The 25107-nt window shown below is 38.9% G+C and overlaps 1 pseudogene; it reads right to left on the bottom strand.

Annotated features, from left to right (window-relative positions):
* Nucleotides 1-24011: 24011 nt before the first annotated feature.
* LOC118015558 lies at nucleotides 24012-24440 on the bottom strand (annotated as a pseudogene).
* Between the last annotated feature and the right edge of the window lie 667 nt (nucleotides 24441-25107).

Here is a 25107-nt window from a genome sequence, read left to right as displayed (position 1 = left end):
AGCTAAGGCTGACGTATGCAAATACTGTTAGCAGCTGAGGAAATGAGTGTTTTAGTCCTACAGGAGGGGAATTGAGCAGTATGCCCCAAAACACAGTGGCTTAAATAAATTAGAAGGTTTTTTCTCTCTCTCTTAACAGTCCACAAGTAGGTGGGTCTGGAAGAAAATGGAATGGTGGTTGCCAGGAGCTGGGGGAAGGAGGGAATGGGGAGGTGTGATTTAATGAGTACAGAGTTTCAGTTTTGCAAGATCAAAAGGGTTCTGGGGATGGATGATGATGATGGTTGCACAACAATACAATGTACTTAACACCACCGCACTGTACACTCAAAAATAGTTAAGAGAGTAAATTTTATGTTGTGCATTTTTTTACCACCAAAAAAAGAGGCCAATGGGCGGGGCAGAACATTGGTGGCTTTCAGGGTAGTTCAGTTCCTGACAATCAGGAACCCTGATTCCTTCCGTCTCATGGCTCCACTGTCTTCTAAGTAGTTCTTCCCAGACTTTAATATAAATGTAATCACCTGGGCATCTCATGCAGACTCTGATGAGGGGCCTATTCCAACAAGTTGAGGCTTGATGCTACTAGCCCATGGGCCACACTTAGAGTAATATGATGCTAGGGCGGTGGCTTTGTCTGAATGGTCTGAGTTGTGTCGCTGTCAAGCCTGATTTCTGGCTCAACAGACAGGGAAAGAGAGGAAGGGAAGAACAAGCAAATTCCTTTTTTTTTTTTTTTAAGATTTTATTCATTTATTTGAGAAAGAGAGAGTGAGAGAGAACACAAGAGGGGGGAGGGTCAGAGGAAGAAGCAGACTCCCCGCTGAGCAGGGAGCCCCATCTGGGGCTCGATCCTGGGACTCCGGGATCATGACCCCAGCCAAAGGCAGCCACTTAACCGACTGAGCCACCCAGGTGCCCAGAACAAGCAAATTCCTTTTAAGCAAGTGGTTTGGAAGCTGCACAAGGCAACTCTGTTTCCATTCCATTGGTGACAGTTTAGTCACGAGGCCACGCCAAGCTATAAATCCATCACTATGGATAATGGGCAAACAGATTTTGGATGATAACTAACAATCTTGCATGCATCTTGTTCTAGGTCAGTTTCTTCATCTTTTAAGTTGAGGTCTTTATTCGTCTAATTGTCTGGGGTTCTGTGACACCAAATGTCCTTAATGATATAAATCTGGATTCAATGTTTACTTACGGCTGCTTTCCTGAATTGGAGAGGAAAAGAAATTGTTTTGAGACAAAGAAGATTTAAACATGTTGTTTACTACTTGCTTGCTTCTAATGGAAGTGCATTATTAGCCAAACAGGATTTCAGGTGTGAAGATGCAAAAATGAAGAAACCAGAAACAAGTTGAATTGCTCTCTGGGAGAAAAAAAGAGAGATTTAGGAGTTCAGAGGGAAAATCCCAGGGGCTGTACAGCTAATTGTAACCAGGTGCGGCCTTACAAGTCTGCCTGAGAAAAAAAGGCTAGAAGGGAGAAAAGATAACTGGTGTCTGGCAATGAACTTGGGGAGAGAACAGAGCTGGTTAATGGGGATTTTTATTAAATTTTATTGTGTGCTATATGATGTAATCCTCCAATCCATCTTCTCTACAAAATTTTCCCTCTAGTGCCTTGTAGAATGGATTTTCTTTTGAGATATAATGAGAAGTACTGAGTCCTACCCTAAGGATAGCACGTGGCAGGAACAGTGGCTGGCACTGGGTTATAGAATGCAGTGATACTGTCATTTATCTTCAACAATTGCTTTAAAATAAAAAAGAAGAAAACAAAACACACATGCATGTGCGTGCGCACACACACACGACGAAGAACAGGCAGGCTTCCGCGCATTCCAGGAGGTTAACTGGAAGATGTGTTTGCTCTGATGACATACTATGAGGGACTCAGTGTCTTCATCCAACACCTGAGGAACAGCTGAATACTTTTTAAGTTTCCTTCCAACTTGACTCTTCTGTGACTCAAAATCAAATGTGAAACAGAATTTAAGTAAAAACTGAATCAACCATAATTTATCAGTTTGGTGGTACCAAGAAGGCAGACAAAAGCAATGAAGAATTGAGATAATGTAATTTAGTCCAAACAAAACAAAACAAAACACAGAACTAAAATGCATGGAGGATTAAAGATAAAGTGCCTTTCTTGACTTGGAAATCTTTATAATTACATCAATTCTTCACTTGGCGCCTTGAGTTATACTTTTGCTTTTAAAAAAACAAACATCATTCTTCAGTGTGTTTTTGCTCTGACTTTACAAGAGGAAGCATCTTGGGATGAGATTATTACATATACAGAATAGGTAACACATGCACATGGTACAAAAGTTAAAAGGCAACAGGCGGTATACAGGGAAATGTCTCCCTTCGTATCTCTCTCCTCCGGCCCTTCCATCCCCTGGAGGCAAGCACCTGTTTCTTGGGTATCCTTGAAGAGATGTTCTCCGGATACATAATAAATAGGAGGCTATAATGAGATCCTTTCTGTCTTAGTTTCAGCTGTATCCTCAAAGGTTAAGAGAAAACAGTAGCTTATCACATACACTCACATTCCAAGGAGAGTGCCTACCTTCCAAACAGGACTTACAAAGGCAAGAATCAAAAACTGGCTTTGCAAACCTTGGCCACTCTTCAGGGTATAAAGTCCTGAAGCTGAAGTGGCCAGAGAGGGGGATTTCCTTGGAAAGGACTGTGTTATTCTTGTGTGTTTTTCCTTATGCCCATGGGGGTCAGGAGGATGGTGTTTTCCCTTACACCAAAAAGAAGCCTTCAGGGGCACCAGGGTGAAGGGTGGCTCAGTCGGTTGAGTGTCTGCCTTTCACTCAGGTCATGGTCTTGGGGTCCTGGGATTGAGCCCCACATCTGGCTCCCTGCTCAGCGGGGAGTCTGTTTCTCCCTCTGCACCCTCCCAACCCCCCCACCCCCGCCTCAAGCTTGCTCACGTGCTCTCTCTCTCTCTAATAAATAAATAAATAAAATCTTAAAAAAAAAAAAGAAGCCTTCAAAGGGACCACTTCTAGGGCTGGGCTAGATAGTATCCCTCAGAGTTTGGGACCTTAATCTATTCCATATGATGGAATGGTATCTGGTGTGTAGCTGGGAGATTTAATGTGAGAAGCTATGGCTGTAGGCCCAAAGAGCCCGAGAATGGAGAGGCTAAGCTTTCCTGGGAGTGAGCTGCATTGACATGAGGATTAAGTGGATTCAGGGGCAAAAAACAGGTTGAAATTGGCTTAAAAACATTGCCCAATTGGGCTGCCTGGAGGGATATGAGACCCCGAGAGAGAGAGACAGACAGAGACAGAGAGAGTGTGTCATCCTCAGCCATCCATGGGCCGAGGGTTAGAGGTTTAAGCGGTGTGGCAGAGAAAAGCATGAACCGCACCTCAGGAACTGCAGTTGGAGGTTGCTAGTTGGGGGATCTCTGAGAAAACCATAGAAGAGATCAAGAATCGGAACCAGAATCTGCTATTCCTAAAAGGCCCCAACTAGAATTACTTTCCCCATCTTTTACTTTTCCCTCTTCAGCTAGAGGAGTTTAGAGAAGCAGGGGAGAGGCAGTGGAAGACCAAGGCTGAGAAACCAAGAAGCTACCCAGCCTGCCTCTTTCCTCAGGCTCAAAGCAGAGCTGAACTCTAATTTACTGAGGCTTGGAATTTCAGTTATTTCACTGGAGTGGCCAACTTAATTACAGAAATGAAACTGTAATGGGAAATTAAAGTGCTCAGGGGACTTTTAATTTTTTTTCCTAAGGATGACCAAAAGGGTTATAACCTTCCATAAGATTTCCTCCAAGTTTATTTTTATTTTTTTAAATATTTTATTTATTTATTTGAGAGAGAAGGAAAGAGAGCACAAGCTGAGGGAAGAGGCAGGGCAGAGGGAGAAGCAGGCTTCCCACTGAGCAGGGAGCCCAACGCGGGGCTCGATCCCAGGACCTTGGGACCGCAACCTGAGCCGAAGGCAGATGCTTAACGACTGAGCCACCCAGGTGCCCCAGATTTCCTCCACGTTTAAAGGGATAGTGAAGGGAAAGAATGAAGTTGCTTTTTATTTGTACCTTATTCTGAGCTAACGTTACAAAACCATGTATGTGCATACCATATGTTCTACGCTTTCCTTTTTTATCAAAATATAGCTGGGTGCCTGTTCCATATTAGTATATACAGATTTACTGCATTCTTCTAAACAGCTGCATAGTAGACCATTTAAAGGATGTACCATGATTTGTTTTAAATCATTCCCTTTTTGGGTGTTGTCAATATATTAGTAAGTCTTAATCCATAAAGAAAAAATGTACAAAAAAATTTAAAACACTTTGTTTTGACTATATTTAAATAAACACACTTTTTAAATATTTTATGTGAAAGATATTTCCATTTTAGAGAAACTTTGTAAAAAAGAAGAAAGACCCTCATTGTTAAGTTTTAGAGCAATACACATCACACTTAGTTATCCACTAGATGATTGTCATTAGTGATTGAAAGCTGAAACTGAAAACATTCAATATTAAGCAAAGCAATTACAATTAAATTCATTCTGGAACTTGGCTGAGCCACATAAAAACATTTTCCACCTGTTCCAACTGATAATATTTCAATACTACCTAGGAGGGTAGAAGTAGATCAATTATTTATTTTAAAAATCTCTTTTTGGGGCGCCTAGGTGGCTCAGTCGGTTAAGTGTCTGCCTTGCGCTCAAGTCATGATCCCAGGGTCCTGGGATCGAGTCCTGCATGGGGCTCCCTGCTCAGGGGGAGCCTGCTTCTCCCTCTGCCTGCTCTGCTTGCCACTCCCCTTGCTTGTGCGTGCTCTCTCTCTCTCTTTGATGAATAAATAAATAAAATCTTTTTTTAAAAATCTCTTTTTGTCTGATTAATAAATAATTTTGTGCTTGGAATGTGTTAGACACTGTTCTAAGTTCATTACTAGTGTTAACTCACTTAATCATCGTAACAACCCTAGGAAGTAAGTATTGTCATTACACCCAGGTTACAGGTGAGGAAACCGAGGCCTAGAGAAGCCAAGTAATTTGGCCAAGGGTACATAGCTAGACAGTGACAGAACAAGGATTTGAATACAGGAAGTCTGGCTCCAGAGTTCTTGATCATGGGCACTACACCATGCTGTCCTCTTGAAGGCTGATTCTAAGTCTATCACATCACTGCAAGGATAAAGACTTATGAAGTGCTCTTTTATTTTTTCACTTTTTAAAAAAATTCAAGTATAAGTAACATACAGTGTTAGGTTAGTTCCAGGTGTACTATATAATGATCCAACAATTCCGTACATTTCTCAGTGCCCATTATATGGAATGCTTTCGTAAAGCAGAACTAGTTATCAAAGCCATAATCTTCCACACTCTCATCATTAAAGAAAATTGATGGGGGCGCCTGGGTGGCTCAGTCATTAAGCAACTGCCTTCGGCTCAGGTCATGGTCCCAGGGTCCTGGGATCGAGTCCCACATCGGGCTCCCTGCTCCGCGGGAAGCCTGCTTCTCCCTCTCCCACTCCCCCCTGCTTGTGTTCCCTCTCTCGCTATATCTCTCTCTGTCAAATAAATAAATAAAATCTTAAAAAAAAAAAAAAAAACTTTCTTAAAAAAAAAAAGAAAATTGATGATGAGTGCACACACTACCCAGAGGACACCATTCTGGCATTGTGGGTAAGAGAGATACAACATGCCCCCTGCTCTTGGAGGGAGTTAATCTAATTCGCCTGTTGGGTCCAAGGAAATTGCCAGAGGCAGGATTCTATGGAGTTAGCAGGTCAGTTCCCAGGAAAAAATTAGGAAACCTGATCATTAAATCCAAATGCAGAAAGATAAGAGAAAGCCAGAAAGCAAATTCAATTAGCTTGGGACTGGAGGAAAGCTAATATGTGAGATGTGCAAAGCAGACTAAAGGAAAGAGATCTTGAATCCTTACCTGAGTGAAGAGTTCAGGTGGTGGCCACAGTTACCAGTGGTCTCTGGTGTGGGTGTGAGTGTGGTGAGAAGAGTCAAAGAGTTGAAAAGTTAAACCCGTGTGGAGAGGGTCATGTTTACCCAACTTATATTTGGGAAATCAAGGCTCCAACCTACTCCAGAGAGTACTTTTTTAAATAGTACACTCTAGAAATTTATAGGCATGACTGGCTGATCTTGATAAGCACGCAGCCAAGAAAAACCTAAGGCGGGAAGGGAAGACTGAGATGCCTAGAGAGGCCAGGCTGGTGACCCTAAATGACTGTAACGGGTCCTGGGCAGCCAAGTGAAGGGTGCTTCTTCCCCTCTGATGCCAGTCACAGCCCCTCTGGGGGCAGCAGTCCATGATTTTGTCGTGGAACTATTTCATGCCAACAGTCCTTGCGTACTCAGAAAGCAGCCCCTGCAGGGAAAAGCGGTACTCGCTGAAAGGCAAAATAGCTGAAAGAGAAGTTACAGAAACACACTGGTTCTTTTCTTTATAGATTCTAAGGGGAAGTCGGCCACGTGAGGGTTGACGGGTCTCCCACAAAGGATGTGTTTATGACAAAGGCAGAGACAGCTGGATTGTAGGTTCCTCCAAGTACTTTGTTCCCTGAGGGTGTAAACAGGCCTCATACTTATTTTCAGAGACAGAAAGGAAGGAGGGTAGCTAAAGAAAGTGGGTCAGACCACAACCAGTTTTAGGTGGGATGGGGTGGGGGAGGAACCCCAGGAAATAGAGCAGGCGGCGACAGCTGTGAGGAGTAGAGGAAGGAGAGCCGAATCCCTAGGGAGCCTGCTGGACGCAGGAAAGAGACTCTGAGGGAGGTGGCCTAGAAATGGGAATGGAGCCTTTTGACAGCCTTGCCCCTGGGCTTCTGGGATAGGGCCCAATGATAACATTTTGAAAGCAACCGCTTGGGAGAAAATGTGAAACTCTGCCTGACCGAATAAAATTAGTTAAATAAAAATCATGATAGTGTAGCTGGTGTGAGTGTTTAGGTTATTTGGTTTGATTTGCCCAAGTTGATTCTCCAAAGGCTGCCACCATTTGGCATGAAATCATATTCCACTTTTCTTCAGCGGGTAATACTTGCAGCCAAGTAAGAAATTGCACTAGAATAGCTTCATTTGTTTTCTCTATTTAAGAGGCAGTTTGTCCTAAATTGATTTTCTTCCTCTGCTATGTATCTAAATTTTGGCCTTCATCTTATTATGCCCAAAATAAGCTTCTAAAAATAAAGTAATGAAAAGTTCTAAAGAGGAAAAGAAAGTGACAAAATGTGTTAGCTCTACAAGTAAGAGATCTTGAGACCTGTAATCTAAAAAGTTTAGACTTTTACATTCAATGCTTTATTCCTACTTCATTGGGTTTTGTCTGTTTCAAAAACTCTATACACAAATTTCAGGAATATAAGAGTATACGCCCACCATAGTGATTTTATTCCATATACAGCAATTTGGAGAAACAACAGTTTTATTATTTCAGAGGCAGCCAAGAAAGAACTCTGGGCAGTGAATGATGTCAGAAACATAGTTCTTGATTTTGGAAATGTATTAATTTCCTCTATCATGCATCTAACAAATGATAGAGGCCCAAACTAGACTAAAAATTTCTAGTAAGAAAGAAGGTATTTGCAGGTTTTATCAGTGAGAAGAATACACTGGACCTCTAGGTAATGATTAATTATATTTAAGAGGTTTGCCTAGTAAATCCTCTGCCTCAGAATTATCCAGAAGGTTTTATCCAAACTCCTTGTTAGGTCACTTCAAGGCACAGTGCAGTTTATTAAGTAATGCTAGTTTTCTAAAAAGAAGTTGAATACATTGTAATGGACTACCAAATTACTTAATATATGTGGAGCTGTCTTTTAAAAATGATCCTGTTGAAAGGGGCCGTGCATTGTTACCAAAAGCCCCTCCAACTATAATTAAAAATAAAACTTTAAAAGATCATTGTTGAAATAAATAATTTGGTAATTCCCTTCTGAAAATAAGTTTAATCAATGCCTTTTTACTTGCTTAGCAAAATCATTATTACAAATAAATTATGCTCAAAATAAGCATATCGTATTAAAATGTAGACTATTTCTTAAGGATCTTTTTTTTTTCTTGGATAAATTTACCCTCTCTGACAAAAAGATTCCAGAATGTGGCAGGTGGGTGGTGCATATAGTCTTACAGCCTAAGCAAAGCAAACTTAGGAACAGATTTTAAAAAATAGATTAAGTGTTTTCTAAGCTACTGCTTGCCTACACTAGCCAGCTGAAGGCTTTAAATAATTTAATCCCTACGACAACTGTGAGCTCCAACTGGAAGCCTTAAACAAGGACTGGATTCACTGAGGACTCCAACAGGTGCAGTCTAATAGTGCTTCCCTAAATCTGCTATTGATCTATGTCTGGGCACGTGCAGGACACTATATTCTTAAATTCTACAGGACACTCATTAAATTAATCCAAATGCCTCTTGTTTTGTCCCATCTTCCACTATCATATTACCTAAGACATTCATCTATTTTTTTTCCAAAGAGATACTTAGCACATGAGTTTGTTTTCAATGTTGCTTTTCTAAGCAAAGACCTCTTAACACAGGGGAAGCAAATTAACTATAAATTACTTTCTTCCTATTATTGTTCTTTCTTTCCAACTAAATTTCTGTATTAGCATTTACTGAGTGCTGTTAGAATTACTCAGATTTTTTCCTTTTACACATTTATAAGATGTATAGTAATGTATTTGTTTCTTATATATTCAAATATATTTACAGAGAAAATTCACACATTCCCTTTATATAATCAAACTGAGATAACTCTTCCTATCAAGTTAAACTGAAAAACCAAAAAAGAAAAGACCACTATCATGCCCTCAGTAAGCGACATATTATGACATTATAATAAGATCTTTGCCAGGCATTCAGTAAAAAGAATTTTAAAAGCCAAGAGTTATCTGGATATCCACGTGCAAAATAATGAAGTTGGATTCTATACCGATACCATATGTAAAAATTAACTCAAAATGGATTCAAGACCTAAATGTAAGACCTGAAACTACAAATCTTCTAGGAGAAAACAAAGGGGAAAAACTTCAGGATATTGGATTTGGCAATGATTTCTTGGATATGATACCAAAGCATAGGCTACAAAGCAAATATAGACAAATGGGACTACATCAAACTGTGCAACTTCCGTGCATCAAAGGAATCAATAAACAGAGTGAAAAGCAACCTATAGAGAGGGAGAAAATATTTGCAAATCATGTATCTTATAAGAGGTTAATATCCAGAATATATAAGGAACTGTTTTGTTTTGTTTTTTTTAGATTTTATTTATTTATTCATAAGAGAGAGAGAGAGGCAGGCTCCCCGCCGAGCAGGGAGCCCGATGCAGGACTCGATCCCAGGACCCTGGGATCATGACCCGAGCCGAAGGCAGACGCCCAACCATCTAAGCCACCCAGGCACCCTATAAGGAACTGTTACAACTCAAAAACCAAAAAAACCCAGATAATCTGATTAAAAATGGGCAAAGGATTTGAATAGAGATTTCTCCAAAAAAGATATACAAATAGCCAGCAAATATTCGAACAGATACTTAACATTACTAATCCTAAGAGTCATGCAAATCAAAACCACAGTGGGATATGGCCACTATCAAAACAAAAAATAACAAGTGTTGGTGAGAATGTGGAGAAATTGGAAGCCTGTGCACTGTTGATTGGAATGTAAAATGGTGTAGTCACAGTATGGAGATTCCTTAATAAATCAAAAATAGAATTACCAAGGGGCGCCTGGGTGGCTCAGTTGCTTAAGCATCCGGCTCTTGATCTCAGCTCAGTTCTTGATCTTGGGGTCGTGAGTTCAAGCCCTGCAGTGGGCTCCACCCTCTGCATTAAGAGGGCCTAAACTCTCTTAAAAAAAAAAAAAAAAAAAGAATTACCATATGACCCAGCAATACCACTTCTGGGAATTCACAAGAATCCAAAGCAGGATCTCAAGGTGATACTTGCACACTCACCTTCAGTGAAGCATTATTCACAGTAGCCAAGAGGTGGAAGCAACCCAAATGTCCATCAATGGATAAATGGATAAAGAAAATGTGATATATACACACAACAGAATATTACACAGCTTTAAATAAGAAGAAGGAAATTCTGTGATATACTACAACGTGGATGAACCTCAAGGACATTATACCAGTGAAATAAGCCAGTCACAAAAGGACAAATGTTTTATGATTCCACTTATAAGAGGTACCTAAGGTATTCAAAATCTAACAGCAGGAAGTAGAACAGTGGTTATCAAGGGCTGGGGAAAAAGAAAGGGAGCAATTAGGGTTTAATGGGTGTCATGTTTCAGTTTTGCAAGATGAAAAGCTGTAGATCTGTTGCATAACAATGTGAATATATTTAACTTAAAATATATATTTTAAATATATATTTAGAATATACACTTAAAAATGGTTGAGGTGGGGGAGGGGGGCGCCTGGCTGTCTCAGTTGGTGGAGCGTGTGACTCTTGGTCTCGGGGTTGTGAGTTCAAGCCCCAATGCTGGGTGTAGAGATTAATTAAAATTAAATCTTTAAAAAATGGTAGAGGTGGTACATTTAATTTACTATATTTTTTGCCACAATAAAATAAATAAATAAATATAAAGGTAGGGAAACCCAATAGCTCAAAATTCTTCCTCTAACACTTTTCTCCTCTCCCACTCCAAGGTTAATAGAATTATTTTTCCCAACTTTTTATTTTGTAAAATTTAAAAACCGGAGGGGTGCCTGGCTGGTTCAGTCAATGGAGCATGTGACTGACTCTTGATCTCGGGGTTGTAAGTTCGAAATCCATGTTGGGTGTAGAGATTACTTAAAAATAAAATCTTTTTAAAAAATTTAAAAACCAGGGGCGCCTGGGTGGCTCAGTCGTTGGGCGTCTGCCTTCGGCTCAGGTCATGATCTCAGGGTCCTGGGATCGAGCCCCGCATCCGGCTCCCTGCTCCGCGGGAAGCCTGCTTCTCCCTCTCCCACTCCCCCTGCTTGTGTTCCCTCTCTCGCTGTGTCTCTCTCTGTCAAATAAATAAATAAAATTAAAAAAAAAAAATTTAAAAACCAGAAAACTTATAAGAATTGTAAATATGAATACTCATCCTAGATTCATTTAATTGTCGACATTTTGCCAAATATGCTCTCTCTCTCTCTGTGTCTCTCTCTTCCCACATATACACATATATATAACACATACACACACATCTATACATACACACATATGCAGATATAAGTATTTGCTAAATTATTTACAGGTTAGTGGCAGACTTCATGACACTTCTAAATATTTCACCCTGTATCTCCTAAGAACAATCTTCTTCATAATCATAATATAATTATTACACTTGTTAAAGAAAAAATTATTCATGGGGCGCCTGGGTGGCTCAGTCAGTTAAGTGGCTGCCTTCCGCTCGGGTCGTGATCTCAGGGTCCTGGGATCGAGCCCCGCATCCGGCTCCCTGCTCAGCGGGAAGCCTGTTTCTCCCTCTGCCTGCTACTTCCCCTGCTTGTGCTCTCTCTCTCTCTCTGTCAAATAAATAAATAAAATATTATTTAAAAAAAGAAAAAATTATTCATGACACCTGTTCAAGATGATAAGGCAGAACTACTACAGTGGGATTTTGTGATATGGGAGAGGGATTGAGCTCAACTCCAACTCCAACAAAGACAAATGGGAATTTATAAGGAAGAATCAGGGTGAATGTCAGTTGATGGAAAATTGTTAAAATGAAACAACAGAGAGATTGTGGCTAAACCCAATGATGGGGGTACCTGACTGGCTCAGCTGGTAGAAAATGCAACCCTTGATCTCAGGGTCATAAGTCTGAGCCCCATGTTGGGTATAGAGATTACTTAATAAAATATAAATAAAATAAATAAACTTAATAATGGGATTCTTGTTGAAGGCAGGCCAGGGTGATAAGATATGGAAAGTAAGGGATGACGAATTTAATCAGAAATCAAGAGTGGCCAGACGGATGGGAGATTTTCCATATACTGACCCAGCAGGACTCTTGCTAAAACTATACGTGATGTGCCAAGGACAGAGCCCAAGGTCAGGGGCATAGTCAGAAAGAGGACTCAGAGGAGCCTGACTCAAGTTCAGTCAAAAGAGAATCTTTGTCATATTTGGGAAATTTAACATGGATGCAATATTATTATCTACCATACAGTCTATATTCAAATGTCCCAAATTGTCCCAATAATGTCTTATATTTTGTTTTGTTTTGATCAAGGGCATCCTAATTAAGGATCACATATTGTATTTAGTTGTGACATCTCTTTGGTCTCTCTTTTTTTTAAGATTTTATCTATTTATTTGAGGTGTGGGGGAGAGAGTGCTTGCCTGAAGGAGAGCACAAGTCGGGGAGGGGGAAGGAGAGGCAGAGGGAGAGGCCGACTCCCCGCTGAGCAGGGAGCCCACTGCTGGGCTCAATCCCAGGATCCCGAGATCATGACCTGAGCCAAAGTCAGACGCTTAACGGCTTAAACAATTGAGCCACCCAAGTGCCCCTCTTTGGTCTCTTTTAATCTAGAATAGCATCCCATCTTTTTTTTTCTTTTCCTTTTTTTGTCTTTCATAACATTGACATTTATTAAGAGTCAGGACAATTGTTTTGTCAAACATCAATCAATCTGGATTTCTTGATGGTTTTCTCACGACCAGATCTAGGTTAAAAATTTGGCAAGATACTACATTGTTGATTTGTGCCCTTTTCCTATCAGGTGGTATGCCATAAAGGGTTAAATCAGCAGGCTTGGTTGCTCAGACTCTGCACATTCCAAAGCAAGGATTGGACCTTGACCAGCTCTGAAGAGATAACCTCTGAGCCCTTGGAATATCCTGCCTGAAAAAAAGTGTTTTTGTATGCCTTGGGCCTTGGGCCATCCTGTATCAGTTTGACCAGATAATTTATGCTAGTAATTTGATTTATGGTGAATACCTGTTTTCATTTGCCTCAGGCCCTGGTCTATGCTGCATCAGTTTGACCTCTGGAATCTGGTGACTAGGTATCTAAGGTCAGTCACATGGTGATACATGCCTCTGTAACTGGAGCCCAATAAAACCCAGAACACCAAGGCATGGGTCAGCTTCTTTGGTTGCCAACATTTCATACATATGGTTACACATGGTTGCTGGGAGAATTGAGTGCTATCCGTGTGACCCCACAGAGAAAGGACAACTAGAAGCTTATTCCTAGTTTTTCCCAGACTTTGCCCCATGCTCCTTTTCACTTTGCTGATGTTAATCTATATCCTTTTGCTATCATAAACTGTACCCGTGAGAATAACAGCTTTTTAAAGTTTTCTGAGTCCTTCCAGTAAATCATCAAATGTTTGCTTCATCACTGGTGTTAACTTGGTTCGTTTTGTTAAGGTCCTCCTGAATTTCTCTGGTAGAAAGATGTCTTTTCCCTTTGTGATTAGGAAGTATTCTGTAGAGTGATACTTTGAGACTGTATGAATATCATGTTCCCCATCAGTCTTTCACATAATAGTCTTATTATTTATTGATGATTCTTTTATGAATCAATTATTACAGGGTCTATAAAATGGTGATTTTTTTTTTCTATAATAACAGGGACTCATAGCTTCCCTTTTGTCAATCAATGAGTTATAACCCATTCCTATTATTATTTACTTTGTTGCTCAAACTCACCAGTATTTGACCTGCGGGATCCCCTTCAAGCTGGTTCCTATGTTCCCCTTAGTTTTTCGGCACTTCCTTACTTTCTGGTACAATAAGATATTCTCAACTCATCTTGTCTTTCCCTGCCCTAGCCTTGGAATCGACCATTTCTCCAAGTAGCCCTTGTTCCTTTTACTTTCCTGGTGCATTAATTCCAGGAAGAGTCATCCATATCCTCCAGGAGTGACAAATTGAAAACAGAGTCAGTCAGATTGCTTAGTAGGAGACTAGGAGAGAAATCCCAATCTACTTACAACCTTAAGAGTCCCTGGTCGTAGACGAATCTTTGGGTACGTCTTCAAGAAAACCTCAAGCATGCACTCTTTCCTCATTCTCTCTTTGGAAAAGTAAGCGTGCTGTACGTTGATACAGTCCCCTCTATATCCTGACACCTAACACTCTGAGAAGGTGGTCCTAATATATCACAGGATTCAAGAGAAGTCAACTGTACTTTTTCTAAGAAGCCAACATCTGACTTTGCAACTGTTACCAAATCTGCTCAGAGCACACTACCAGGTCAGACTGCCCCATATCTGTCCCAAACGTTTCACTTTAGAAGTTGAGGACCTATTGATCTTGCCTCTATATAGTAGTATAGGTAGCCCATGTTTGGAGTTTGGTTTAATTCTGAATTAGATGGGAAGCGATTAAAAGGTTTTGGGCAGTAGAGTGAAATGATCCAGCTATATTTTAGCAGGATCACTCGGACAACTGTATAGAGAATAGACTGAAGGGGATATGGTAGCGACTGGAAAACACTCTCAATGGCTTCCTGCATAATTGACTGAGGGCCACAGCTGTGGCGTTTTAAGGCCATGCTTTGCACTGACTGCTCTCAGCCAATGACTGAGCGTAGCTGGGATACTAAGGCAGGCCCCCTCCCAAGAATCACAGGACTCCTCTGACAGATGACTTTGACACAAGGACTTTTCTTAACTGCACAGCAGCCTAAGACTGTTGCCCCCCTCCCACCTTCCTTCTCTCCATCTGGACCCAAACTTACATCACAGTCTGACAGTTCTTCTACCCCCTCCTAACTCCCTCCTCATTTTCTTCCACATGGGTTTCCCATTTATACATTTAATCATGTCTTGGCATCTGTTTCTCAGAGAACTAACATAGGGGTCAAGGGCAGAAGTGGGGGGACCAGTTAGAAGGCAATCACAGTAACCCAGGTGAGACATGATCATGGCCTGCAGCAAAGTGGGGGCAGTAGAGGTGGAGAAAAGTGCTCAGATTTTATTTTTTCTGTTGTTGTAGTTGTTGTTGTTGTTTGGAAGATAGAATTTACTAGAATTGCTGCTAGGATAGGGTGCAAGAGAAAGAGAGAGGTCAAGGATGACTGAACTGTTTTTGGCCTAAACAATTGGATAGATGCAGTTGCCATTCTCTGACATGGTAAAGCCTAGGAGAAGACAGGGTTTGTGGAATAAAATCAGAAGCTCTGTTTTGGACATGTTAAGTTTGAGGTACTATTAGATTCCCAAGTGGAAATGTCACATAGGCAGTTGATTTAATAAGTCTGGAGGGCAGAACAGAGGTATTGCCTGAATTTGGGAGTTAGCAGATAGCTGGTATTTGAAGCTATGGAACTGAATGTGATCACCAAAGAAAAGACTGTGATAGAAAAGTTCCAGGAACTGAGGCCCAGAGCATTCTAGATTTGGGAGATAAGGAGTATTCAGCAAAAGAGACAGAGAAGGAAGATCGTACAAGTTTCGAATTTTCACAACGGCCTGGTGAAATTAACTGCCAATCACCAATCTGGTCTCCACCCATGTAGTTTTTCCTTTTCCAGAATGTCACCTAAATGCAATTAATCATCATGTGGTCTTTTTGAGTCTGTCTTCTTTCACTAAGCATAATGTATTTGAGATTCTATTCTGTATATCAATCTTTGTTCCTTTTTAGTTGCCGAATAGCATTTCTTTAATATAAATGCACTACAGTTCCTTTATTCCACACCAACTGATGGACATTTGGTTTGTTTCCAGACTTTTGAGATGATGAATAAAGTTGCTATAAACATTTATATGGCTTTGCTCTGAGGGTAATTGTTATTTACCTTGGGGAAAACTCTTCTGAGTGGGATTGTTGGGTCATATGGTAAGTATACATATTTAGCTTTATAAAAGATTGCCAAACTGTTTTAGGAAGTGTCTGGACCATTTTACATTTCCACCAGCCATGTATTAGAGCGCCAGGGGCTTTGCATCCTCATCAGCACTTGGTTATTACCAGGTGCTGTTGTTTTGCTGTTCAGTAGGGTTCGCAGCCATAGCCAATCATGGTTTCAATTTGCCTTTCCTTAATGACTAATGAAATGGAGCGTCTTTCCATGTGTTTATTTGCCATCTGTTTATGCCCTTTGGTCAAGTGGCTGTTCAAATCTTTAGCTCACTTTTTAAATTGGTCAAGAGTTCTTTATACATTCTGGATACAGCTCTTCTGTCGGATATGTGATTTGTAAATATTTCCCCCCAGTTTGTGGTTTGTCTTTTTATTGCCTTAATGGGTGTCTTCCAAAAAGAAAATCTTTTTAATTTTGACAAAGTCCAATTTATCAATATTTTCCTCTATGGATTAAATATGCTTTGGGCATCGTATCTAAAAATTCTTTGCCTAATCCAAGGTAAAAAAAAAAATTCTCTTTTGTTTTTTCGAAAAGTTTTATAGTTTTATTTAGAAGTCTGTGATCCATTCTGAGTTAATTTTGTATAAGGTGTAAAGTATAGGCTGAGATTTAGTTTTCTGCACATAGATGTCCAATTGTTCTAATACCATATGCTGAAAAGTCTATCCTTTCTCCATTGAATTATCTTTGGTCCAAAATTGTATGAATTTATTTCTGGACTCTGTTTTGTTCCATTGGTGTATGTCTGTGTTTTTGTCAATATCAGACTTTTTTTTTTTTTTAAGAATTTATTTATTTATTTGACAGAGAGACACACAGCGAGAGAAGGACCACAAGCAGGGGGAGCGGGAGAGGGCAAGGAGCCCTACGCGGGGCTCAATCCCAGGACCCTGGGATCGTGACCCGAGCTGAAGGCAGATGTTTAACCAACTGAGCCACCCTGGCATCCGTCATAGTTGCATTCTAATGTTTAAATACTTTTATTAAAGTGAAGTCTAGAATTTGTTTATACTTTAAGGGAATTTAGTAATTACACATTTAAATCAATATTGAGTTTCTGGAAGGCAGTGACTATATACTATTTATCTGTGAATCACAGTACACAGAAGATTGAAAGTACAGAAAAATACCTCAATAAAGGTTTGGGGATTAAATACTTAAATATGAGACTTTTAAACAATTCTGATATCTTCAGACATAGTGAGGGATTGAGCATACGGAAATTCCATGATGCAAGAGGAAGAAGGAACCACTTCTCCTTTCTAAAAAGAGCCATAGGATTGGTCCCTGATGCAATAGGAGTAAGAGGACAGAAGAAGCTGTCCCCAAAATGTTCATCCATCGTAAGACTTAGATTCCGAAAATGTCAAGGCGAATTATTTTATAGGTGAGACTCAGATAGTGACACGTTGTACCGAGCTTCTTGTATGTCAATATACAATTACACAAAAATTTGATTCCAAAATGAGAAACTTCTGCTAGAACTGGTTGGGTTTGTTTGTCATTTATAAAAATTGTGCACTTTTTAAATTAGCCCCCATAGTGGATTTCTTTTTTTAGTTAATTAATTTATTTAGAGGAGGGGGAGGGGTAGAGGTAGAAAGAATCCTGAAGCAGACTCCCTGCTGAGCGGAGCCTGAGACAAGCTTGATCACAGGACCCCGAAATCCTGACCTGAGCCAAAACCAAGTCCTATGAGCCACCCAGGTGCCCCAAGGCATTTCTTTTTAAGATTTCACTTTACTGGAGAAAATGTACTGGTATTTCATGAATTCATACTTAATTCATGATCAAGTATCTTACTAACAACCCCACACTTTGGCTTATGGTTGAATAACACTACAGCAATCATTATTAACCCTATTTTCACATAGCTGGAGTTCAACGACAGGTGTAAGGAATATGGCTTGTCCTTTCTGATATTCAGATAGTATCAAATTACTTTACCATTAATTATGTGACTAAGGTAGCCAAAGGAGTGATAATCATCACTTTTTTTTTCTGCTACTGTTGATTTGGTGTGCTTCTAACAAATGATTTCTTTCATAGGGTATAGGGGCTTTTTTTTTTACCATATTTATTTTATTTATTATTATTATTATTTTTTTAAAGATTTTATTTATTTATTTGAGAGAGAGGATGAGAGGAGAGAGAGAGCACATGAGAGGGGGGAGGGTCCGAGGGAGAAGCAGACTCCCCGCCGAGCAGGGAGCCCGATGTGGGACTCGATCCCAGGACTCCAGGATCATGACCTGATCCTAAGGCAGTCGCTTAACCAACTGAGCCACCCAGGCGCCCCTATTATTATTATTTTTTAAGTAATCTTTACACCCAACATGGGACTTGAATTCATGACCCCAAACTCACAACCCCGAGAGCAAGAGTCACGCGCTCTACCGACTGATCCAAACAGGTGCCCCTCAAACAAATGATTCTGATGTAAAACTAGAATGCTCAGATTTTTAATCTTTTAAAACCCTTTGTTTCCTTCATTTTATTAAGACTCTATTGGCAACAAAAGCAAAAATAAGCAATGGGACTACATCAAACTAAAAAGCTTCTAGACAGCAATGGAAACCATCAGCAAAATGAAAAGGCAACCTACAGAATGGGAGAAGATATTTGAAAATGATATATCTGATAAAGGGTTAATATCCAAAATATATAAAGAACTCATACAACTCAATGGCCAAAAACAAACAATCTGCTTTTAAAATGGGCAAAATAGATAAATAAAATAAAATAGGCAGAGGATCCGAACAGACATTTTTCCAAAAAAGGCATACAGATGGCCAATAGGTACATGAAAAGGTGTCCAACATCACTCATTGTTAGGAAAATGCAAATCAAAACCACAATGATATTATCACACCTGTTAGAATGGTTATTATCAAAAAGACAAGAAATAATAAGTTTTGGCAAGGATGTGGAGAAAAGGAAAGTTTTGTACGCTATTGATGGGAATGTAAATTGGTACAGCCACTATGGAAAACAGTATGGAGGTTCCAAAAAAATAGAAAATGGAACTACCATATGATGCAGCAATTCCACTTCTGGGTATTTATTTGAAGCAAACAAAAACACTAATTTGAAAAGATATCTGCAACCCCATGTACATTGTGGCATTATTTACAATAGCCAAAACATGAAAACAACCTAAATGTCCAATGATGGATGAATGGATAAAGAAGATGTGATAGATATAAATATAAAAAACATAGAATAGGGGCGCCTGGGTGGCTCAGTCGTTAAGCGTCTGCCTTCGGCTCAGGTCATGATCCCGGGGTCCTGGGATCGAGCCCCACATCGGGCTCCCTGCTCTGCAGGAGGCCTGCTTCTCCCTCTCCCACTCCCCCTGCTTGTGTTCCCTCTCTCGCTGTCTCTCTCTCTGTCAAAATAAATAAATAAAATCTTTTAAAAAAATAGAATATATAAATGTATATATGTAACTGTAATATATAAATATTTTATATAAATATATTATAAAATATATATAAATGTGGCTAAATTTTATACATACATATAAAATATATAAGTATATATTGTGCATATATATTGTATATATTGTATGTATATATTTATAAAATTCAGCCATATAAAAGAAGGAAATCCTGCCATTTGTGACAACATGAATGGAACTTGAAGGCATATCCTAAATGAAATAAGTCAGACACAGAAAGACAAATGACATATCTCAAGGGTCATAAGTACGAACTTCCAATTATAAAATTTAAAAAGTGATACTCTATCTATACACTGACACACAATGAAACACACTTGGGAAATCCCATCACTATTAAGATGGGATTGTACACTGTTGGTGGGAATGTAAATTGGTACAGTCACTATGGAAAATAGTATGGAGGTTCCAAAAAAATAAAAAATGCAACTACCATATGATGCAGCAATTCCACTTCTGGGTATTATGCAGAATTATATATATTACATTTATTTATATTTATAGTTTGTATATAAATATATAGAAACATTTATATATTCTGTTGTGCAGATTCAATTAATTGTTCATCTAGATCATTTAGGAATTGTTCGTGTATATATAAGCAGTGCCTTTCTATACAACTATTGATGTCTAGATGAAAATGATTAACTATTAATCCATTGTCAGTTGGACAAGAATTTTAAATTATTTCTTCAGTTATAGTGGTGGAGTTGCACAAATTATTTTATTCTCTTAACAGGCCCCCCTTTGGGCCAAGAAGAGACATTGTCAAGCAGTTGGCTGGGGCTACGGGTGCATGTCATGATTAAGGGTGCGAGGAAAGACAAATGAGCCACATTGGGATTAAAACCATGATCTCATTGACCAAGAGTTCCAACTAACCATCACAGAGATAATAAATATATACTTCTTGGAACTTTGCTCTTTTCCACAAGTGTTTTCTCTGTAGTCACTGAAGTATGGAGACATTTTATTCTCTCTAAACTTCCAACAGAACTCTTCATGCCAGGGATAGCACATTCCATCCTTCTGTGTACTATTACCAGTAAACAATGAAATGACCATCATAGAGTTGAAAGTATGTGTTGCCTCATAAAAAGAATTTAGAAGAGTCTTTGGATGAAAAGCAGAGTATAGTGGTAGTATTGTACTATTGTGCAGAATATTATTTCACCAAAGATTATGAGGCATACATATTTTACTGAGAGTCTTTTGTGGGCTAAATTCATGTCCTGAAAACATGGCATTTTAGATAACATAAATTTATGGAGATTGTGGATTTTTCTCCCAGAAAATGAATACATCTTTTATACAATTTTCAGGATCGGGGAAAATAATGAAACTGTGGAAGCAAAGTTCTAAAATATTCTTTATTTTTATGCAATAGCAAGTTGTTTTCAGAGTTGATAAGATCCGTTTTTAAAAATTATTTCTATTTCAAATGAATCATTTGCTGAACAAGCTCCCATGAAAGGCGAGGAAACAGAATAAGAAGGGGAAAGAGGACACGAATCAATAATTTATCAAAATGTGGTTGGGTCATACTCTAGTTTACAAAGAACAGAAGTTCATTCAGTTTTAAGGGAAAAGGGGGTTAGCTGTTAAGGGCATGTGTGGTTTAAAATTATTAAGCCATTTCATAACCGAGACAGTTCAAGGACTGGTTATACCAGAGTCCACATGGTCTTTCTCTCCTGGTATCTCTCTACTTTCTCCAACCTTTCAAGTAGGGTACATGTGATTGGATTTCTTAATTCATTAGTGGAGAGTCTATCTACAGGGTAGATTCTGACTTCGATGCCCATCCCTGACAAAAGTGTTTAGCTTCTCTTAAAAGGCAATTCGAGGGGCGCCTGGGTGGCTCAGTCAGTTGACCATTGCCTTCTGCTCAGGTCATGATCCCAGGGTCCTGGGAATCAGGCCGGCGCTGGGCTCCCTGCTCGGCAGGGAGCCTACTTCTCCCTCTCCCTCTGCCCGCCGCGCCCCCTGCTTGTGCTCTCTCTCTGTGTCAAATGAATAAATAAAATCTTAAGGAAAAAAAAGGCAATTAGAGTCAGTATAAAGTCTATGCCATACTTAGCATCAGCCCCCGATTTTTTTCTTAAAGATTTTATTTTTAAGTATTCTCTATACCCAACGTGGGGCTGGAACCCAAACCCCAAGACCAAGAGTCTCATGCTCCACTGACTAAGCCAGCCAGATACCCTCTGGCCCCACATTTTTAAAAACAAAAAAACAGCTCTTCACAGAAATCAAAATTGTATATATCAAATGTTTTCTACGATGGGAAAAATGTGTACATATGACTGAATACAAAAAGGGACTATGTGAAATAAAAACTGTTTTTCGAAGTAGTGAGATTATAATTGGCTTTTTTTTCTCCTCTCGGTTTTTGCCAATATTGTTGTTCTAGTTCTTGACTAATTTAAGAACGTTTTTTCAATATTTAGAACAATGAATATAATTTTAACAATGCCCAGATGGTTTTTAACTGATTATCTCTCTCTCTCTCTCTCTCTCTATATATATATTTTTTTGCTTTTCAAATCATTTTAAAAGCCAGCAGTAGAGTCAGATTAAATTTAGGAAATATGTAAGAGATGTGTTTAATTAACAATTCAAGATGAGTCAATAGTCTTTCCAGTCTTTTTCATCATGTACATAGAGAATTCATTACTTGGTAGTGTTATTGATACTTTAAAAAATAAAGCCCCATTATATTTGTGTCCTTCTCACACAAGCCTTCAAACTATTTGCCCACCCCTCTGCCTATCTGTGGTCATGCTACTTTCTTATAAAATACATCAAAACATCAAAAGCAGACTCAAACATTAGAAAAACAGCTGTGAGTGTGAGGAGGTGGGGTACGCTTTATGTATTTATAGCAAGTGGGTAAATTATATCAAGTATAACAGGCACCCAGCCCTTTAGGGACAATTTTGACTGACAAGAATTTAAAATTAATAATAATGGTAGAAATCTCTAAAGAATTTAGAGATTTAAAAACCCAGTTAGTTGGCTAACAGAGCTTTTGCTTTATTATCAGTGATGCTTAATTGATTTTTTTCAGATCCTTAAGGACCAGTATTAACTTTCCTACCCAGCAGATACACTTCTAAATGTTTAGGATGGTGGATCAGGTGGATATATATTTACCAAAGTGCCTAATTACAATGATTGCTCAGCAATTTAACAAATGCCATTTATGTTTCTAATGAACTTCTAATGTAAATTATAAGAAATTTGTTCCATAATCATATGGTAAGTATACTTGGCCTGTATTCTAGAATTCTGATTAGTATTTCTAATTGATAATCAATAAGAAAGTAACATTCTTACCATGCCATGTTAGTTTAATCAAGTGGAAATTGTATTTGTCTGCCACCTGGGGGATTCATGGGAACACTGCAAGTGGTGAAATTCATAGTAATAGTAATAAATATATTAAATATTAATATATATTATATATTATAATTATATATATTAAGCATATTAATATATTAAGCATATTGATATACACTAGATATATTAAATAAATATAGTAATAAAATATTATAATATATGTGTTAATAGCATTGGTCTTATGAATGATGTTGGCTGATATGTTATATATATATATGAATAATATATAATATATATTATATAGAGAGACACACATATATATGTGTGTGTATATACGTAATTTTGGCCAATGAGGTATTGGCAAAACCAAGATATGAGTATATATGTATCTTGGAGGTAAAGTGATGAAAATGTTTCCAAAAGAAAGGAGTGATATGCTTTGTCAAATATTACTGGTAGATCAAATAAGACTGACCACAGCCTTAGGTAATTGGGAGTTCATAGATGGCCAGAAAAGGAACTGTTTTGGGATGTTTTATGGTTTTTATTGCTATCATGAGTATATTTTATCATTTATAACATTTTTCGAATCCATTACTGATGGAGTATAGGGAACTCTTAATTTCTGTAAGTTGATCTTCTATTTGACCACCTTACTGGATTTTATTGTTATTTCTAATAGTTCATCAATTGACTTACTTGTACCTTCTAGGTAGAAAATCATATTGCTTGAAAATATTGACAGATCTGTCTCACTTTTCAACATTTATACTTCGTTTGGCATTAACTGGGACCTCCAGTGCAGCATTGAGCAGACGTGAAAGTGACCATTACTGTAATTTAAAATGACCTGCTGTAGATTTCTGGGAAATAGTCTTTATCAAGCAGGGAAGTTTCCTTCTGTTCCTAGTTTTTAAAGATTCCCTTTTCTTTTTTCTTTTCTCTTTTTTTCGCTTTTTAAAAAACTGAAAATCTTTAAAAAAAGATTTTATTCATTTATTTGTCAGAGAGGAAGAGAGAGAGAGAGAGAGCACAAGCAGGGAGAGTGGCAGGCAGAGGGACAAGCAGACTCCCTGCTGAGCAGGGAGCCCGATGTGGGGCTCGATTCTAGGACCCTGGGATCATGACCTGAGCCAAAGGCAGACACTTAACCAACTGAGCCACCCAGGCGCCCTTCTTTTTTCACCTTTTTAAACTGCTTTATGAACTTCACAATATATAATGAGCATCTTGCCATACAATAGGGTAAAACTCCCCCACTGACAGAATCTTACAGATTGGGTCAAAATACAACATTCAATTAGAAGCTGGCCATTGGAAACCCACAAGAGACATCTACCACCGAAAGGTTTACAACAAAGGTACATGGAGAACATGCAAGTTTAGGAAGCAGATGAGTCTTCCTATTAACTTGAGGGAAAATATCAGGATTCAAGTCATAAGGCAAAACACAACATGATGGTCATGGTAAGGAAGGTCAGTGCTAATCACCTGCAGACTATGATTGAATTACTTTTCCCTCAGCTTTTCCATCTGCTGTCTCACCACCTCCCCAATCCTTTCCATATTCTCTTCTCTCATCCTTGCCTGCAGCTCTCCAAGTCTCTGAATCATGTCCCACCTACACTGCAGGATGGGCTGCCTAACATGCATCCACCTATGATTTACTCTAGGCACACAATATTCACCAGCTTCCAAAGGGAGGACCAAGGACTCTCCTTTATTAGCAACTTGCTCCTATTCGTCCTTTTTTCTGTTTTCCTGGCTGGCATTTTCCATGTTGAGATTTTTTTTACTGCTTGCTCCTCTTTGGACGCCATTGCACCTGCACCTATCCTTGAAGGGTCCTACTCTGGATTCTGGCTGAGAGTGCTTAGCAGTGACACTTAGGCCCCTCCCCCCCCCACGCCTCCTACTCTTTGGGGCCATCCCTGGCCCACACACCCTCTGAGACTTCCCTGTTCCTAAATCCTAAATAGGTGTGGAATTTTATCAAATACTTTTAAACAAATATCAAATGATAATGATTTTCTTTTTTGTTATTATGACAATATATTTAATAGATTTCCAAATGTTAATCCATCCTTATGCACATATCTAACTGTCCTGTATTTTATATTTTCTTTTAAGCTCAGCAATATTTTCAATTTGCTAATTTTAACTTCAGATTCTTCCAGTTTTGTTCATAAGTAAAACTGGCCTTGGAATTTGTTAGGAAGGGCCAACCTTGCACAATTTGAGTATTGGAATTATTTTCAGCTCTAAAATGTTGTTAGGAATTAATGAAAAGAATGAACTAAATAAATTCTAAAAAATGTTGAATAGGAGAGTGTCTAAGATGGAGGAGGAGTAGGAGACCTAAATTTCGTCTGGTCCCAGGAATTCAGCTAGATAGTTATCAAACCATTCTGAACACCTGCGAACTCAACCAGAGATCAAAGAAAAGAATAGCAGCAACTCTGAACAGAAAAGCGACCATTTTCTGGA

This window comes from Mirounga leonina, unplaced genomic scaffold (genome assembly GCF_011800145.1).
Source record: "Mirounga leonina isolate KUSES-001 unplaced genomic scaffold, KU_Mleo_1.0 Mir_166, whole genome shotgun sequence".
Lineage (NCBI taxonomy): Eukaryota > Metazoa > Chordata > Mammalia > Carnivora > Phocidae > Mirounga > Mirounga leonina.
This window is presented reverse-complemented; position numbering and strand designations above follow the sequence as displayed.